General features: G+C 47.9%; 1 pseudogene; it reads left to right on the top strand.

Moving 5' to 3' along the window:
- The first annotated feature begins 11,940 nt into the window (after nucleotides 1-11,940).
- Nucleotides 11,941-12,729, top strand: LOC139257621 (zinc finger protein 214-like; annotated as a pseudogene).
- Nucleotides 12,730-14,335: the final 1,606 nt, after the last annotated feature.

Genomic DNA, 14,335 nt, shown 5'->3' with positions numbered 1-14,335 from the left:
TTGGACGCATGTCCGCAGATGGGCTCAGAAATCGGCATTGAGTCCGGGGAAAGTTCAGGGGGAGTCGGGCGCTGTGTGTGAGAGGCAGAGTGGACCAAGAACCAGTGTCAGTGCGTGGTGTGAGTCAGGGAAGGGAGAGGCCATTATTGGGCAGTGTGTGTCCAGGGTAAGGGAGACAGAATGGTCAGAATCTGCTATTTACAATCTGCTGCTTTCTCTCTCCAAACCAGTAGTGAAGGTTCCTGGTTTAGTTCTGTCGGGGGCTGTGTGTAAGAGGCAGAGTGGAGCAGGAACTAGTTCCGGGACATGATGTGAGTGGGGGAAGGAAGAGGCCATTCTCGGGCTGTGTGTGGACAGTGTAAGGTAACAGTGAAAGTAAACCACCTCGCTCTTTCAAATCATTGCGGCTTTCTTTCCCCAAATCAGTAGTCAATGTTCCTGATTCTGTTCCAATCTCACCGTGTCTGTTTTTCTTGGGCAGTGAGCAGTGGAAACACAGTCTGACAGTGAGGATGTGGGGAGTTTCACAAAGTGCATCTATTGCAGGCACCAGGAAAGCAGTGTGGGGGAAGATATTTTAAAGACGGGTTATATTGTTTCGGTGAGCTGAGTTCTCCAGAACCGTGTTGCTGATGATCGAGAGCTACATTGTCACTCCCTCAGATACATCATATTCTCCCCGCATCCATATCTTAGAACTAATAATGTTCTCGTATTATTAATCTCAGAGCAAAATTCTTCAGTCAGAACAAATGTGATCTTTCCTCCACCCAGAATACAAGGAACAGTGCAGGCAGCTCCTTCTCACACTCAATAAGTAGATTATCTCTCACAGAGCGCAGAGACACAGAACTGGCCTCAATCCTATTTTCACAGGCAGCAGAAGCTGTCAGTCCCACAGTGATCCGAAGTGGCAGAGTTACATTGTGAATCTTACAGCCAAATGGAGCAGTAGAATCAGATGCTGTTTCACCATTGAAACAGATCACACTGACAGGTACATTAAACACCCACACTCACTTGCCAGAAACTGGCAGGTCGAGAATAAAAGACAATCATCTATCAGAAAAAATGTCAAACAGGTAGTATAAACCACACTCGCATATCAGAAGCTGATGGGTACAGAGCAAAAGCCATATTCGTGTTTCAGAATCTGACAGATTCAGTATTTAACCCCCCGAACATACCAGAAGATGACAGGTGCAGAATAAACCCCACATTCCCGTACCATAGACTGACAGATACAGTATACAACACACATCCACATATATGAAAGTGACAGTAACAGAATAAAATCCCTACTTCCATACCAGAGAGTGACAGGTAAAGTGTAAATCCCATGTGCACATGTCGGAAAACTGAAAGGCAGTAAGTAAAATTTTACTTACATCGCAGAAACTGATCGGGGCAGAGTAAAACCCACACACACACATCTGAAAAATGACACGTGGAAGGCAAAATCTTCATTCACATATCAGATAAATACAGGTTAAAAAGTTAAATTGATTATCACGTTCACATACCAGAGACTGGCAAATACAGATTAAACCCAGACTACCATCGCAGAAACTGAGAGGCACAGATTAAACCTCAACACACACCAAAACCTGACAGTTACAGAAAAATACACACACTTGCATATCAGAGACTGAGAGATACAGTATAAAACCCACACTCACATATCAGAGGCTCACATGTTAAAATCCATATTCCCATAACATAAATTGACATACAGTGACATGCCCATACTCAGGAACCAGGAATTGACAGGTACAGGGTAAAGAACTCTCTTTCATTCCAGAAACTGACAGGTACAAAGGAAAGTCCACTCATAATTAAACAGATACAGGCAGTTATAGAGTAAGGCCCACAATCACATATCAGAGCTTGACGGGTACAGAATAAAACCCAGGCTCCCATAACAGAAATGGAGAGATACAGAGAAAGGCCCACACTCACATACCAGAGGCAACTCGATACAGAGTAAAACTCAGATTCATTTACCAGGACCGACAGATTCAGCATAAAACTCACCTCCATTACACAAATTGACAGTTAGAAAGTAAAACCAATACTCTATCAGGAATTGGTGGTACACAGTAAAACAATACCAACATACTGGAGATTGCCGGGTATGGAGTAGAGCTCACATTCACATAACAGAGATTGACAGATACAGCACAGAACACACACTCACACACCAGGAATGGAAAGAAATATAGAAACATAGAAAATAGGTGCAGGAGCAGGACATTCGGCCCTTCGAGCCTGCACTGCCATTCAATATGATCATGGCTGATCATGCAACTTCAGTACCCCACTCCCACTTTCTTTCCATACCCCCTGATCCCCTTAGCCGTAAAGACCTCATCTAACTCCCTCTTGAATATATCCAACAAACTGGACTCCACAACTTTCTGTGGTAGAGAATTGCACAGATTTACCACTCTCTGGGTGAAAAGGTTTCTCCTCATTTCAGTCCGATATGGCTTACCCCTTATCCTTAGACTGAGACCCCTGATTCTGGACTTCCCATCATCGAGAACATTCTCCTGCATCTAACCTGTCCAGTCCCGTCATAATTTTATATGTTGCTATGAGATCCCCTCCCATTCTTCTAAATTCCAGTGAGTGTTAGCCTAGCCGATCCAGTCTTTCTTCAAATGTCAGTCCTGCCATCCCGGGAATCAGTCTGGTGAACCTTCGCTGCACTCCCTCAATAGCAAGCACGTCCTTGCTCAGATTAAGACACCAAACCTGCACACAGTACTCAAGGTGTGGTCTCACCAAGGCCCTGTACAACTGTAGTAAGACTTCCCTATTCCTATACTCAAATCCTCTTGCTATGAAGGCCAGAATGCCAGTTGTTTTCTTTACTGCATGCCTACCTTCAGTGACTGATGTACCATGACACCCAGATCTCTTTGCACCTCCCATTTTACTAATCTGTCACCATTCAGATAATAATCTGCCTTCCTGTTTTTGCCACCAAAGTGGATAACCTCAATTTATCCACATTATACTGCATCTGCCATGCATTTGTCCATTCACCTAACCTGTCGAATTCACCTTGCAGCCTCTGAGCATTCGACTCACAGCTCACACTGCCACCCAGCTTAGTATCATCTGCAAACTTGGAGATATTACCTTCTATTCCATCATCTAAATCATTAATATATATTGTAAATATATGGGATCCCAGCACTGAACCTTGCGGCACCCCACTAGTCACTGCCTGCCATTCTGAAAAAGACCTGTTCATTCCTACTCTTTGCTTCCTGTCTGCCAACTGGTTCTCTATCCACGTCAATACATTACCCCCAATAACATGTGCTTTAATTTTGCACACTAATCTCTTGTGTGGGACCTTGTCAAAAGTTTTTTGAAATTCCAAATACACGACATCCACTGGTTCTCACTTATCCACTCTACTAGTTACATCCTCAAAAAACTCCAGAAGATTTGTCAAGCATGATTTCCCTTTCATAAATCCAAGCTGACTTGGACCAATCCTGTCACTGCTTTCCAAATGATCTGCTATTCCATCTTTAATAATTGATTTCAGCATTTTCCCCACCACCGATGTCAGGCTAACCGGCCTATAATTCCCTGTTTTCTCTCCCCCTCCTTTTGTTTAAAAAGTGGGGTTACATTAGCTACCCTCCAATCTATAGATACTGATCCATAGTCCATGAAATTGTGGAAAATGACCACTAATGCATCTACTATTTCTAGGGCCACTTCTTTAACTACTCTGGGATGCAGATTATCAGACCCTGGGGATTTATCGGCCTTCAGTCCCATCAGTTTCCCTGCAAACATTTCCTGACTAATAAGGATTTCCCTCAGTTCCTCCTTCCCGCTAGATCCTCGGGAGGTTATTCGTGTCTTCCTTAGTTAAGACAGAACCAAAGTATTTGTTCAAGTGGTCTGCCATTTCCTTGTTCCCCATTATGAATTCACCTGATTCTGACTGCAAGGGACCACGTTTGTCTTCATTAATCTTTTTCTCTTCACATACCTCTTGAAGCTTTTGCAGTCAGTTTTTAATGTTCCCTGCAAGCTTACTCTCATAGTCTATTTTCCCGCTCCTAATTAGACCCTTAGTCCTCCTCTGCTGAATTCTAAATTTCTCCCAGTCCTCAGGTTTGCTGCTTTTTCTGGCCAATTTATATGCCTCTTCCTTGGATTGAACACTGTCCCTAATTTTCCTTGTTAGCCACGGTTGAGCCACCTTTTCGGTTTTATTTTTATGCCAGACAGGGATGTACAATAGTTGTAATTCATCCATGTGATCTTTAAATGTCTGCCATTGCCTATCCACCATCAACCCTTTAAGTATCATTCGCCAGATAATCCGAGCCAAATCACGTCTCATACTATTGAAGTTTCCTTTAAGTTCAGGACCCTAGTCTCTGAGTTAACAGTCTCACTCTCCAGCTTAATGAAGAATTCTACCATATTATGGTCACTCTTCCCCAAGGGGCCACGCACGACTAGATTGCTAATTAATCCTCTCTCGTTGCACATGACCCAGTCTAGGATTGCCAGCTCTCCAGTTGGTTCCTCGACATATTGGTCTAGAAAACCATCCCTTATACACTCCAGAAAATCCTCCTCCACAGTATTGCTACAAGTTTGGTTAGCCCAATCAATATCTAGGTTAAGGTCACCCATGAAACTGCTGTATCCTTATTGCACGCATCCCGAATTTCCTGTTTAATGCCATCCCCAACCTCCCTACTACTGTTTGGTGGTCTGTACACAACCCCAACTAACGTTTTCTGCCCTTTGGTGTTTCGCAGCTCGACCCATATAGGTTCCACATCATCCCAGCCAATGTCCTTCCTTACTATTGCATTAACCTCCTCTTTAACCATTAACACTACACCACCTCCTTTTCCTTTCTGGCTATCCTTTCTGAATATTGAATTCCCCTGGAAGTAGTGTTCCCAGCCTTGTTTACCCTGGAGCCATGTCTCTGTAATCCCAATTACATCATATCCGTTAACAGCTATCTGTGCATTTAATTCGTCCACCTTATTACGAATGATCCTCGCTTTGAGACTCAGAGCCTTCAGTCTTGTTTTTTTAACAATCTTTGTCCTTGAAGAATTATGTTGTAATGTGGCCCTTTTTGATACAGAATGAAACCCACAGGCAATTACCATAAATTGACAGGTACAGGATAAAATCCATGCTCTCGTATCAGAAACTAACATGCAGAGTAAAACCCTCATCCACATACCAGAGATGGACAGATACAGAGTCAAATCCACACTCCCACACCAGGCACCCACTATATAAGAAAATAAGAACATAAGATATATGGGCAGGAGTAGCCATATGCCCCCCGAGCCTGTTCCACCATTCAATACGATCATGGCTGATCCGATCATGGAACCAGGTCCTCTTCCCTGCCCGTTCCCCATAACCCCTTATTCCCTTATCAGTTAAGACAATGTCTATCTCTGTCTTAAATATATTCTATGTCCCAGCTTCCACAGCTCTCTGAGGCAGCGAAATCCACAGCATTACAACCCTCTGAGTAAAAATTCCTCCTCACCTCAGTTTTAAATGGGGGCCCCTTATTCTAAGATTATGCCCCCTAGTTCTAGTCTCCCCGGTCAGTGAAAGCATCCTCTCTGCATACACCTTGTCAAGCTGCCTCATTATCTTATACGTTTTGATAAATCACCTCTCATTCATTCTTCTGAATTCAATGAGTAGAGGCCCAACCTCCTCAATCTTTTCTCATAAGTCAACCCCCTCATCTCCGGAATCAACCTAGTGAACCTTCTGTCAACTTCCTCCAAAGCAAGTATATCCTTTAATAAATATAGAAACCAAAACTGCACGCAGTACTCCAGGTGTGGCCTCACCAATAACTTGTATAACTGTAGCAAGACTTCCCTGCTTTTATACTCCATTCCCTTTGCAATAAAGGCCAAGATTCCATTGGCCTTCCTGATCACTTGCTGTACCTGCATACTATCGTTTTGTGTTTCATACACAAGTACCCCCAGGTCCCACTGTACTGCAGCAGTTTGTAATCTTTCTCCATTTAAATAATAACTTGCTCTTTGATTTTTTTTCTGCCATAGTGCATGACCTCACACTTCCCAACATTATACTCCATCTGCCAAATTTTTGCCCACTCACGTAGTCTATCTGTGTCCTTTTACAGATTATTTGTGTCCTCCTCACACATTGCTTTTCCTCCCATCTTTATATCGCCAGCAAACTTGGCTACGTTACAGTCAGTCCCTTCTACCAAGTCGTTAATATAGATTGTAAATAGTTGGGGTCCCAGCACTGATCCCTGCGGCACCCCACTAGTTACTGATTGCCAACCCAAGAATTAACATTTATCCCGAATCTCTGTTTTCTGTTAGTTAGACAATCCTCTATCCATGCTAATATATTACCCCCAGCCCGTGAACTTTTATCTTGTACAGTAACCTTTTATGTGGCACCTTGTCAAATGCCTTCTGGGAAACCAAATACAAAAGACCCACTTTATCCACCCTGTTCATTACATGCTCAAAGACTTACATCAAATTTGTCAAACTTAACTTCCCCTTCATAAATCCATGCTGACTGCCTGACCGAATTATGCTTTTCCAAATGTCGTGCTAATGCTTCTTTAAGAATGAACTCTTCAACATTTTCCCAACCACAGATGTTAGGCTAACTGGTCTATAGTTTCCTGCTTTTTGTCTGCCTCCTTTTTAACCGAGTGTGGTTCTCAGTCCCCAGGCAACACCGAGTGTGGCTCTCAGTCCCCGGGCAACACCGAGTGTGGCTCTCAGTCCCCGGGCAACACCGAGTGCGGCTCTCAGTCCCCGGGCAACACCGAGTGTGGCTCTCAGTCACCGGGCAACACCGAGTGTGGCTCTCAGTCCCCGGGCAACACCGAGTGTGGCTCTCAGTCCCCGGGCAACACCGAGTGCGGCTCTCAGTCCCCGGGCAACACCGAGTGTGGCTCTCAGTCTCCGGGCAACAGCGAGTGTGGCTCTCAGTCCCGGGGAAAAGCGAGTGTGGCTCTCAGTCACAGGCAACGCCAAGTGTAGCTCTCAGTTGCCGGGCAACACCGAGTGTGGCTATCAGTCTCCAGGCAACACCGAGTGTGGCTCTCAGTCTCCGGGCAACACCGAGTGTGGCTCTCAGTCCCCGGGAAACACCGAGTGTGGCTCTCAGTCCCCGGGCAACACCGAGTGCGGCTCTCAGTCCCCGGGAAACACCGAGTGTGGCTCTCAGTCACCGGCAAAACCGAGTGCTGCTCTAACTGCCCGGGCAACACCGAGTGTGGCTCTCAGTCCCCGGGCAATGCCGAGTGTGGCTCTCGGTCCCCGGGCAAAACTGAGTGTGGCTCTCAGTCCCCGGGCAACACAGAGTGTGACTCATTTTCCCCGGGCAACACCGAGTGAGGCTCTCAGTCCCTGGGCAACAGCGAGTGTGGCTCTCAGTCGCCGGGCAACATCGAGTGTGGCTCTCAGTCCCCGGGGAACACCGAGTGTGGCTCTCAGTCCCCGGGCAACACCGAGTGTGGCTCTCGGTCCCCGGGCAAGACCGAGTGCGGCTCTCGGTCCCCGGGCAACACCGAGTGCGGCTCTCGGTCCCCGGGCAACACCGAGTGTGGCTCTCGGTCCCCGGGCAACACCGAATGCGGCTCTCGGTCCCCGGGCAACACCGAGTGCGGCTCTCGGTCCCCGGGCAACACCGACTGTGGCTCTCAGTCCCCGGGCAACACCGAGTGCGGCTCTCGGTCCCCGGGCAACACCGAGTGTGGCTCTCAGTCCCCGGGCAACCGAGTGTGGCTCTTGGGGCCGCCGGGCAACGCCGAGTGTGGCTCTCGGTCCCCGGGCAACACCGAGTGCGGCTCTCAGTCCCAGGGCAACACCGAGTGCGGCTCTCAGTCCCCGGGCAACACCGAGTGTGGCTCTCAGTCCCCGGGCAACACCGAGTGTGGCTCTCAGTCCCCGGGCAACACCGAGTGTGGCTCTCAGTCTCCGGGCAACACCGAGTGTGGCTCTCAGTCCCCGGGCAATGCCGAGTGTGGCTCTCTGTCCCCGGGCAAAACCGAGTGTGGCTCTCAGTCCCCGGGCAACACTGAGTGTGGCTCATTTTCCCCGGGCAACACCGAGTGTGGCTCTCAGTCCCCGGGCAACACCGAGTGTGGCTCTCGGTCCCCGGGCAACACCGAGTGTGGCTCTCAGTCCCCGGGCAACACCGAGTGTGGCTCTCAGTCCCTGGGCAACACCAGTGCAGCTCTCAGTCCCCGGGCAACAACGAGTGCGGCTCTCAGTCCCCGGGCAACACCGAGTGCGGCTCTCAGTCCCCGGGCAACACCGAGTGCTGCTCCCAGTCCCCGGACAACACCGAGTGCGGCTCTCAGTCCCCGGGCAACACCGAGTGTGGCTGTCAGGCAGCGGGCAACACCGAGTGTGGCTCTCAGTCCCCGGGCAACACCGTGTGTGGCTCTCAGTTCCCGGGCAACACCGAGTGGGGCTCTCAGTCCCCGGGCAACACTGAGTGCGGCTCTCAGTCCCCGGGCAACACCGAGTGTGGCTTTCGGGCCGCGGCCAAAACAAAGTGCGGCTCTCAGTCCCCGGGCAACACCGAGTGAGGCTCTCAGTCCCCGGGCAACACCGAGTGCAGCTCTCGGGTCCCCGGGCAACACCGAGTGAAGCTCTCAGTCCCCGGGCAACAGCGAGTGCGTCTCTCAGGCCCTCAGTCAGAGCCACTGGCCCCAGCAGCAGCAACCCCGGGGTCAGCACCTCCCCCACATCAGGAAAACAACAACTTTCATTTATACAGCAGGCCCAGCAATTCCCAGCCGCTCTGTATCAGGGGGCGCTGGATGTGGAAGTCACTCACTGGCCTCCCGTGTGGGTCTGTTTGTTACATCAGTTTGAGCTAGATGGAGAGCGGGGAGAAGCTGCTAGGTTTCACCCCCAGTACCTCTGGGCCCAGTGGGAACAACAATTTCCCATGTGGGCCTGTCGAGGGAGGTGGGTTCCATTCCCTGAAGGACAGTACTGACCCAGATGTGTTATTACGAAAATCCGGCAGCTTTCATGGTCACTTTTTTCTAGTGCGGGCCCCACAAGTGACCAGATTCATTAAGCTCAATTTCACAACCTGCCCTTGTGTTTTTGTGGGTTCTCTCTCTCATTCAATTTTCCTGTTTGAAATTCACTTTACAGGGTTTTAAAAGGGGAGGATTTGTCGACTGGAAGCTCAAAGCAAACATCACCTCAAGATCTGTCAGTCACTCGGTACATCGGGACTGGAATATCATCAGCTTTTGACCATAGAAAACATAGAAACATAGAAAATAGGTGCAGGAGTAGGCCATTCGGCCCTTCTAGCCTGCACTGCCATTCAATGAGTTCATGGCTGAACATGCAACTTCAGTACCCCATTCCTGCTTTCTCACCATACCCCTTGATTTCCCTAGTAGTAAGGACTTCATCTAACTCCTTTTTGAATATATTTATTGAATTGGCCTCAGCAACTTTCTGTGGTAGAGAATTCCACAGGTTCACCACTCTCTGGGTGAAGAAATTCCTCCTCATCTCGGTCCCAAATGGCTTCCCCCTTATCCTTAGACTGTGTCCCCTGGTTCTGGACTTCCCCAACATTGGGAACATTCTTCCTGCATCTAACCTGTCTAACCCCATCAGAATTTTAAACGTTTCTATGAGGTCCCCTCTCATTCTTCTGAACTCCAGTGAATACAAGCCCAGTTGATCCAGCCTTTCTTGATAGGTCAGTCTCGCAATCCCGGGAATCAGTCTGGTGAACCTTCGCTGCACTCCCTCAATAGCAAGAATGTCCTTCCTCAGGTTAGGAGACCACAACTGTACACAATACTCCAGGTGTGGCCTCACCAAGGCCCTGTACAATTGTCGCAACACCTCCCTGCCCTTGTACTCAAATCCCCTCGCTATGAAGGCCAACATGCCATTTGCTTTCTTAACCGCCTGCTGTACCTGCATGCAACCTTCAATGACTGATGTACCATGACACCCAGGTCTCTTTGCACCTCTCCTTTTCCTGATCTGTCACCATTCAGATAATAGTCTGTCTCTCTGTTTTTACCACCAAAGTGGATAACCTCACATTTATCCACATTATACTTCATCTGCCATGCATTTGCCCACTCACCTAACCTAACTCTGCAGCCTCATAAGCATCCTCCTCGCAGCTCACACTGCCACCCTACTTAGTGCCATCCGCAAATTTGGAGATACTACATTTAATCCCATCATCTAAATCATTAATGTACAGTGTAAACAGCTGGTACCCCAGCACAGAACCTTGCGGTACCCCACTAGTCACTGCCTGCCATTCTGAAAAGTACCCATTTACTCCTACTCTTTGCTTCCTGTCTGACAACCAGTCCTCAATCCATGTCAGTACACTATCCCCAATCCCATATGCTCTAACTTTGCCCATTAATCTCTTGTGTGGGACCTTGTCGAAAGCCTTCTGAAAGTCCAAATACACCACATCAACTGGTTCTCCCTTGTCCAGTCTACTGGAAACATCCTCAAAAAATTCCAGAAGTTTTGTCAAGTATGATTTCCCTTTCACAAATCCATGCTGACTTGGACCTATCATATTCCCTCTTTCCAAATGCACTGCTATGATATCCTTAATAATTGATTCCATCATTTTACCCACTACCGATGTCAGGCTGACCGGTCTGTAATTCCCTGTTTTCTCTCTCCCTCCTTTTTTACAAAGTGGGGTTACATTGGCTACCCTCCACTCCATAGGAACTGATCCAGAGTCAATGGAATGTTGGAAAATGACTGTCAATGCATCCACTATTTCCAAGACCACCTCCTTAATTACTTTGGGATGCAATCCATCAGGCCCTGGGGATTTATCGGCCTTCAATCCCATCAATTTCCCCAACACAATTTCTCGACTAATAAGGATTTCCCTCAGTTCCTCCTCCTTACTAGACACTCCGACCCCTATTGTATGCGGAAGGTTGTTTGTGTCCTCCTCAGTGAATACCGAACCAAAGTACGTGTTCAATTGGTCCGCCATTTCTTTGTACCCCGTTATGACTTCCCCTGATTCTGACTACAGAGGACCTCCGTTTGTTTTTTCTAACTTTTTTCTCTTTACATATCTATAGAAACTTTTGCAATCCGTCTTAATGTTCCCTGCAAGCTTCTTCTCGTACTCCATTTTCCCTGCCCGAATCAAAACCTTTGTCCTCCTCTGCTGAGTTCTAAATTTCTCCCAGTCCCCGGGTTCGCTGCTATTTCTGGCCAATTTGTATGCCACTTCCTTGGCTTTAATGCTATGTCTGATTTCCCTTGATAGCCACGGTTGAGCCACCTTCCCTTTTTTATTTTTACGACAGACAGGAATGTACAATTGTTGTAGTTCATCCATGCGGTCTGTAAATGTCTGCCATTGCCCATCCACAGTCAACCCCTTCAGTATCATTCGCCAGTCTATCCTAGCCAATTCACGCCTCATACCTTCAAAGTTACCCTTCTTTAAGTTCTGGACCATGGTCTCTGAATTAACTGTTTCATTCTCCATCCTAATGTAGAATTCCACCATATTATGGTCACCCTTCACCAAGGGGCCTCGCACAACGAGATTGCTAATTAATCCTCTCTCATTTCACAACACCCAGTCTAAGATGGCCTCCCCACTAGTTGGTTCCTCGACATATTGGTCTAAAAAACCATCCCATATGCACTCCAGGAAATCATCCTCCACCGTATTGCTTCCAGTTTGGTTAACCCAATCTATGTGCATATTAAAGTCACCCATTATAACTGCTGCACCTTTATTGCACGCACCCCTAATTTCATGTTTGATGCCCTCCCCAACATCACTACTACTGTTTGGAGGTCTGTACACAACTCCCACTAACGTTTATTGCCCTTTGGTATTCTGCCCATGGAAGCAGAAGGCACCGTTCACAGTGGGGAGAAACGGTACACGTGCTCTGTGTGTGGACAAGGATACAGCCGATCATCCAAACTGGAGAGACACAAGTGCAGTTACACTGGGGAGAAACCGTGTAAATGTGGGGATTGTGGGAAACTTTTCAACTACCCATCCCAGCTGGAAACACATCGGCGAGTTCACACTGGGGACAGTCCGTTCACCTGGTCCGAGTGTGGGAAGGGATTCACTCATTTATCCAACATGCTGACACACCAGCGAGTTCACACTGTGGAGAGGCCATTCACCTGCTCCGACTGTGGGAAGGGATTCACTCAGTTATCCAACCTGCTGATACACCAGCGAGTTCACACTGGGGAGAGGCCGTTCACCTGCTCCGACTGTGGGAAGGGATTCACTACATCATCTGACATGCTGACACATCAGTGAGTTCACACTGGGGAGAGGCCGTTCACCTGCTCCGACTGTGGGAAGGGATTCAGTACATCATGCCACCTGCTGACATACCAGCGAGTTCACACTGGGGAGATGCCGTTCACCTGCTCCGACTGTGAGAAGGGATTCACTCAATTATCCCACCTTCTGACACACCAGCGAGTTCACACTGGGGAGAGGCCGTTCACCTGCTCCGACTGTGGGAAGGGATTCACGACATCATACCACCTGCTGACACACCAGCGAGTTCACACTGGGGGGAGACCATTCACCTGCTCCGACTGTGGGAAGGGATTCAATACATCATCCAACCTGCTGACACACCAGCGAGTTCATAATGAGGAGAGACCTTGTAAATGTTCTGACTGAGAAGAGTTTTAAAAGCAAAGAGCAACTGATGAAACACCAGCGAGTTTACACTGGGGAGAGGCCGTTCACCTGCTCCGACTGTGGGAAGGGATTCATTCAGTTATCCCACTTGCTGACACACCAGCGAGTTCACACTGGGGAGAGGCCGTTCACCTGCTCCGACTGTGGGAAGGGATTCATTCAGTTATCCCACTTGCTGACACACCAGCGAGTTCACACTGGGGAGAGGCCGTTCACCTGCCCCGACTGTGGGAAGGGATTCATTCAGTTATCCCACCTGCTGAAACACCAGCGAGTTCACAGTGGGGAGAGACCGTTCACCTGCTCTGACTGTGGGAAGGGATTCACTGCATCATCCAGCCTGCTGAGACACCAACGAGTTCATAATGAGTAGAGACCTTGTAAATGTTCTGACTGTGAGAAGAGTTTTAAAAGCAAAGAGCAACTGATGAGACACCTGCGAGTTCACACCGGGGAGAGGCCGTTCAGCTGCTCTGAATGTGGGAAGGGATACATTACCTCAACCAACCTGCTAACACACCAGCTAGTTCACAATGGGGAGAGGCCATTCACCTGCTCTGAGTGTGACAAGGGATTCTCTCAGTCAGGCAACCTGCTGAGACATCAGCGAGTTCACAAGTGACCGCAGGGGTTGGATTCTGCTATTATTCACATCCCGGTCTGAATCGTGTTCATTCTGACAGTTGGGGTTTATAAATCCTGTAACGCTGATGTTAATAACTCCTGAAATCGACTGGAGTTTAATATTTGGGATATAGACACATACATTAGTTTTGCTTTCAACACATTGCTGTGGATTTTTGTCTTTCTCACCTGAGAGTTTAGCATCACCTGTCTGGAGCTGAGAAAGGACATTCTGTGGGGAGTATCTTACGGGGGGATCAGAATTTCAGCCTGGACACTGACCTTCAGGGCCACACTTAGATCCCATTCTTCTGAACTCCAATATCTTTAATCCAACCTCCTCAAACTACTCAACCATAAGTCAAACCCCTCAACTCGGGAATCTACTCTGGAATCTGCAGCAGACATGAGCAAGGACCTGAGGCTTATTAAAAGACACATATTTAATTACAGACAAGGTTACGCTGGGAGAAATGTTCAGTTAGAACATAAGAAAAAGGAGCCGGAGTAGGCCATTTGGCCCCTCGGGCCTGCTCCACCATTCAATAAGATCATGTCTGATCTGATCATGGACTCCGTTCCACTTCCCTGCCCACTCCCCATAATCCTTTACTCACTTATCTCGCAAAAATCTGTCTATTTCCACCTTAAATATATTCAAAGACCCAGCCTCCACAGCTCTCCTGGGCAGAGAATTCCACAGATTAATAACCCTCAGAGAAGAAATTTCTCGTCTCAGTTTTAATTGGGTGGCCCCTTATTCTAAGACGATGTCCCCTAGTTTTAGTTTCCCGTGTAACTGGAAATATCCTCTCTACATCCACCTATCAAGCCCCCTCATTATCTTATATTTTAATAAGATCAAATCTCATTCTTCTGAACTCCAATGTGTTTAGGCCCAACCAACTCAAGCTATCTTCATAAGTCAACCCCCTAA

This window comes from Pristiophorus japonicus, unplaced genomic scaffold (genome assembly GCF_044704955.1).
Source record: "Pristiophorus japonicus isolate sPriJap1 unplaced genomic scaffold, sPriJap1.hap1 HAP1_SCAFFOLD_89, whole genome shotgun sequence".
Lineage (NCBI taxonomy): Eukaryota > Metazoa > Chordata > Chondrichthyes > Pristiophoridae > Pristiophorus > Pristiophorus japonicus.
The sequence above is the reverse complement of the archived record's forward strand: the minus strand, read 5'-3'. Positions and strand labels throughout refer to the sequence as shown.